This window comes from Puntigrus tetrazona, chromosome 14 (assembly GCF_018831695.1).
Source record: "Puntigrus tetrazona isolate hp1 chromosome 14, ASM1883169v1, whole genome shotgun sequence".
Taxonomy (NCBI): domain Eukaryota; kingdom Metazoa; phylum Chordata; class Actinopteri; order Cypriniformes; family Cyprinidae; genus Puntigrus; species Puntigrus tetrazona.
Genome location: NC_056712.1, coordinates 10,931,087 through 10,937,477, shown reverse-complemented (window position 1 = coordinate 10,937,477; position 6,391 = coordinate 10,931,087). Strand labels below are relative to the sequence as shown.

Here is a 6,391-nt window from a genome sequence, read left to right as displayed (position 1 = left end):
ACAAATGGCTGGTTTAAAGCATATGCGCAAAAATAAACGATAAAAATAAATACTAAAAATAAAAATAACTTAATTAACTACACTGAAAGACCGGAGAAAAGTATCTAAATAAATGGGCGATATGACATTAACAACTGCAACTAACCAACTAAAATGTCAGTTCTTTTCTTTCTTTCTTTTCTTTCTTTTCTTTCAACTTTATCAACAATCAACTTTTTACTCAGTCACTTGTAATCAAATCTGAAAACGCACTGTAAAACCATGATCAGTCCCATTATGTTTTCATCTCTTGTGATAAAAACTAGTTTCTAAGTGAACGAGAACACTGTGAGCTATAAGATCAGTCGTTATTGTTTTAAACAATTTTATAAATTGATGTTTTATTATCACTTAACTCACATATTATGTGAAAAATCAACCATGGGGAGGGTGGAGTATGCAAAAGCATGTACTACCTGAGACCAAGTGTGTGAGGCTTAATTTATGACCATTTCTGTGTCCAGTTTGCCCCACCATTACAAACTCAGGTTTCACCCCCACCCTAACTCAGGACTGAGAGTTTTGATTGGTTGTTGCTCATCTCCCAGCTCACACCTTTTTTACACTTTTGTTGGGCAAATGGGGGGAGGCACCCTGCAGTTTAAGAGGGGGTCACCAAAGTTAGAGCTGCCTCTGCGTTTTCTTTCCCACCTTCTTGCTCATTCAGCCTGTTGCACTTTCGTGACACTGCAACACTGTTCAGTCTACAAGGATACTTACAGAGAGAAAAGGCTTTGCTGATGATCTCAGGAATTCTGGAAACATTGTACCATCTAGCGATTTTCAGGCCTAGAGACTGCCCTTTAAGCTTTTCTTGGCCTGCTTCATCAGCATAAATCAGAAGCAAGGACTTCTTCCGTCTGTTTTTGGTGACTTCAACCATTTTACCCCGTCAAACAATGGTTTATTTGCCGGTTTTACTGGTTCTGATGCTAGTTTCAGTATCTGAGTCCTTTCACCTGGAGCACCTCGGTCGCTTTGACTGGCAGAAGAGCATTCGACCAGGCGAGGGATGCCCCAGAAAGTGCCACCTTGAGCGCTGTCCAGACGTTAGGCAGCTGCAGGGATGTCCGGCCGGGCTGGTTCGTGACCAGTGCGGGTGTTGCTGGGAATGTGGAAACGATGAGGGGCAACTGTGTGACCCGGAGCCCAGATCTGGGTCTACTTTTTACTGAGCGCTGCGCTGAAGGACTGCGCTGCAGAGCCCCCCGCAGAAACCCCTCAGGTGAACCCAGAGCCATCTGTGTGTGCAGCAAGCAGGAAGCACTCTGCGCTTCTGACGGAAAGACGTATAAAAATACATGCCAGCTTCGGGCGGCCCAACACAAGCAAGGGAACGGTCAGACGCTGACAATGGCGCACCACGGACCCTGCAAGTCGAGTGAGTATCTCTAAATATACACATACATAGATAAATTGTAATTCTTGTTATCCTCAGCCGCAATTTAATGCAACTTTTAAAAGTGCATTTCAATTTATTATAGATTACACACATTAAATCGATGTCCTGACAGAGATTTACCCAGAATCACCTTCAGCTACTCAAAATGTTTTTGATTGTATTGGATTTGTTTTCGGACTGGCATTTGATATTTAATTGTAGTACGTGTTTACGCAGCAACCTCGGCCAAAGTAATGGCCACATCAGTCTGGTATGAATGCATCTGCTAATGTAAATGTAAATGTATATATATGTATATGTAAATGTTGCCTCTGGAGGAACCATTGTCATGGATAGAGTCTGAGTGCCAACATAATCACACGCACATTTAAAAGTTTTGTCATGGAAAAGGCCAAATGAAAACCCATTTGTTCAGCTGTGGGAATAATAAATCAGCCGTTAAGTTTGCATTTACCTCACCGTCGTGTTTAAGATTAGCAGCTCGTAAGCGTCAATCTCACGCCTTGAAATAATTAACCAAGCCAATCAAAACACAGCACAAATGGCTACAGTAAATACAGAAGCTGGTGTGAAAGAGCTACCCGATTTGCTTCAGGGTGCCATTTTTTTAGCTTAAAGTATGTATTGTTTTTGTAATCAGTTACTCTAAGCTCAAAGTTGTCTATTCTCTGCAAACTTTACAGAACCAGTTATCACTTATGCTCCCGTGACATCGTCACAACCAAAGGAAGTGATGTCATTTTTCCTGTGAGTGTCATCGTATCCACTGGCCTCCATCCAGTGGAGTAAAGAAGGAGATGTTATTTCTTTTCCTGTAGACGATTCAAGCACCGCTGTGCAGGTATGTGTGCATTAAATAATTTGTACCTGGTGGACAATAAAATTGGAAAAAACTTAAGTCAAAGCGACATTTTACCAAATACACAGGAAGGAGCCATTCAAACTATTTAAAGACTATTATAATCCTTAGCGTTTCTCATTGCGTTGTCCATATACTTATAGTGTGAACAGGTAAAGGTTATAGTTTCTTCATGGAACTATAGATGTTATTAAATAACCCATATTTCTAAAAGTGTAAACAGATAAATGACCTCTCAGGCAGCAGGTTTACAGTCGCATTCTCAGAAACAGATCTGGTTTGGTTAAATGTGTAATGGTGTGTGTTTGTGTAATTACAGGCCCGTGGGGGTCCGCGTCGGTTTGAATTGACCGGCTGGCTCCAAATTCAAGGAGTTGGGCGAGCGATGCAGGTGTGTACACATGCACCGCCAGGAACACCTTCGGAGAGGTGTCTGCCTCCGCCAGATTACAGGTTACACATGGAGGTATGTCTGAGAACACACTCATTCATAGACGCAGGCACAGCCACCAGAACACAAGGTCAGAGGTGAACAAGCTGAAAAAACATGATTGTTGGGCCTACTTACACACACACACACAAAGATAACTGTTTGACACTCACGAAATGGTATTGTTCAAAAGTTACTTGTTGTCTCAGGTGAAAAATTCAACAAATAGAAACAAATAAGCCCTCTTTTGACAGTACAGTGTAGCTCAGATAGTTTGGCCTGAATGTGATGAAAAATATATCACTCCACTAAAATCTCTTGTAAAATTAGATATCTGTGATAAGAGAAATCTGAAAAAGTCTCTATTTATATAAATCCTTTGACATTAAAAATGCCCTGGCCAAGATGCTGCAAAAATAACATATACATATTACACAAAACCAACACATAAAAGAGCGACATAAAATATAAGCATGTTATGTTTCAGAAACATTTTATGTAGCAATACAGATTAGGTAACTTCAGCTGTATTTGCTCTCAATTTATTATCTTATGTAACTTTTTCCAAAATGTAAAAAATATATATTTAAAAGTATGTACAAATACAGGTGTGTTATATTAAATAAATATAAATCATAAATATAATCAATATATATATATATATATATATATATATATACATATATATATACACACACACACACACACACACACTTTCAAAATATATGCTGTATTTGTGTCTTTAATTAGACATAAGAAACATACACAGTACACACACATATTATGTAAATCAAAACTTATATTCTTATTAATCATTACAGCACTAATACATATTAAACAGTGTGTATATTAGTTGACTAGTATTTTCCTTTTGTGGCCATGCAGGTTAATTTCCTCATCGAGCTGCAGTGCAAAGTATTATTAAAAGACTGTTTAACTTAATACAAAGAGCGAACATTTGTCTTGTTTTAACATTGAAAACTATCGATTTGCACTGCTGCAGAGAGGTCTGTTAGGTTATTCATGTTCTCTCTGCGGTCTGTGGCGTGGTCAGAAAAAGACATGCGAACGCACCAACAGTGGGAGCTGATCGATTCGCATATGCCACTATCAAAGCTTATCATCTCCTCATCGCTAAAGGTGAACTTGGCCTTCGAGAATCCGACAGAGCTGACGATAACCGTACACCAGTCGAGGCTTTCTCCGGCAGGAACGTAAAGGCTGGTGATGACAGGAGGTCGAGAGGGTCCTAGATGGGGGGAGATTTGGAGGAGAAAGGGAGAAGGGGTGGAAGGGCTTGTGTATTATGTGGCAGGTCGTTGCTGTGACTGTCTGGCTGTTATCTCTTTCTCTGGGGGGTCTGATCCTTTAGACTGGCCCTTATCTTCACCACCAATGCCCGCCCCCATCCCTCGCTTCCCGGAACGTCCCGACTGCTATGAACTCTGGGATAGGTGGTAGTGAAAGGTGACTCTGAACACAGGACAGACCCTTTCCTATAGGTTTAGAGGCTACAGAGAAAAATAGAAAGAGAGGATTTAAATATATCAAGTGTGCGAGTGTGTGTGCTTTACAGGAAGTTGCGGGCAAAAAAACTGAGAGAATGCTGAGCTTTCTTAATATGATCAAAAGTAAGCGCATGCCGTGCTTTGTTTAGTGCATTAATTAATAGATCCTATTTGCATGCTGGAAATGGCTGTTCAACACATTTGCACTCCGTTAATTAGAAAAGCATCTATTAAAATGTTTTAGTATAGCGGGCTTTATTAATTACAGTACATGCTAATAAAAAATAAAGGTCACTGCGTATGTGGTTCTATGAATAACTTTTCTTGACAAAAGGTTCTTTATAACGGAAGAAGGTTCTTGAGATTTTTTAAAATGTTCCTCACACCAGGAAAGATTTGTTAATTCAAGAACTCTTCAATGATAGGTTCTTTAGGGAACCTAGTTATAAAACCTACTTTTAAAGCATTTCTTTTTAGGAGTATATTAAACAACATTTTTGCATCATAAGTAATTGCTACAATTAATAATAAAAAAAAAAAATTCTGTTTATATTTTCCAGGTTCTCAGCTCACCAAAGAGTTCCGGCAAAAAGAAAACGGAGCTTATAGAATATCAGGGGAAGAGGAGAATGTCGATGATGAAGATTACGAAGGCCAGCCAAGCGGATACATGTATTTGTAACAAACAGAGATTATAAAATCATAGCATTTAAACACAGATGTTTCTTTATTATGTTTGAAATGTAAGCTCAGCATAAAATGTGTACTCTTATTTTTTTTTTATTGCCCTTTTAAGGGTTTATGTTTATGTGTGGGCATTGTATATAAATCCAAATAATTTCTATTCACTCTTGAGAACTGTACTTAAAAATAGAACTTAATTAAATAGTTGATTTACTTAATCGAGTGCTTTATTGTTTGTGATCGAAAATATTTGCTAAGTGTCCGTTTAGGGCAAACCGTTATCGGCAAATGTTTTTATGCAAAAGCCAACATGCCAGACTTTTCTAAAAGCCAAAAAAAAAAGCATTTACCCTGAACCCGTTCCCTGCCGTTGAATAAAACATCAGCGTTGTGTCTCCTCACTTCTGTCTTCTCAAAGACGCTGAGCAGAAAAAAAAAGCACCCAGGTTAAGTTGTTTGAAAGCTCTGGTATTAAGAGGCGTTTTACACTTAAGAAGTTGGTTTCGCTGGGTTTTCTCTTCCCTCCTATTGATTGATGCTTAGCTATCAATGCATAATAGAAAAGCACTCAGGACAAATGTGGGGTTATGGCCTTCAGGAGAGAGCAGACCAGGCTGTTTCTCAGCGCCATTATTGCCCCATAAAGGATCCCTGGGGAGGGACAAGTTCCTCACATCAGCACACACCAAATACCCAATTAAAAAAGAAGACCTTTAAATTCTCTCCTCTTTCCTGGGCAGAAATCAATCAGAATTCAATCTGTTCGGCTTGGATTCCGACAGGCCAGGTAATTGCTCACCAGAGCTCGGATAGGTGACAACAGCTTCGAGGAGGCGGCGAGCCAATCAGGTGTTCCCTTTCAGACCGTCGGTGAGAAAGCAGCGATACCTAACGAAAGCTTATCTGTGCGCTTTCAGGACGGCTTGTATTTTTAGACTCTTGGTGGCAGGTGAGGATTTTCTTTTATAGGCAGCAGGTAAAGCGATCGACTTTGAGCGTTAAAATAAGCGGATCATTTAAAGTAAGTGGCTCTCATATTCGTCTTCTTAAAAGCCCTTTGAAAATGAATTCAATTTGGAATGATTTGTACTCAAAAAGGCATTTGTTGGGGAGCGTCGCGAGGCGATTGGGCGAATGAGAATCGGAGAGACAGACCGGCTGAGAAGAGAGAGAGAGAGAGAGAGAGAGATGGATGAAGATGTGATATGGAGTTAGAAGAATGCAATTAAAAGCTGAATCATTCTCCTCCAGCGTAACTCTATCCGTGGAGATGAGAGCCGAGCCTCTTTCTCATGGCTGTATTTGTGTGGATAAAGCTCTCCCCTGGCCCTCGTTTTAGATTCGCGCTTAATGATTCCCTCTCCGATGGGAGAAAGTGGGCTGCTGTCAGGACGGGAGACGCGATCGGACGCAGCAGTGCCCGAGTCCCACTGGCCGGCAACACCATGTGCAGAGGTCAGCCAGGGTCA

At 40.3% G+C, this 6,391-nt stretch overlaps 1 pseudogene; it reads left to right on the top strand.

Moving 5' to 3' along the window:
* The first annotated feature begins 938 nt into the window (after positions 1-938).
* On the top strand, positions 939-4,920 carry LOC122357340 (annotated as a pseudogene).
* Positions 4,921-6,391: the final 1,471 nt, after the last annotated feature.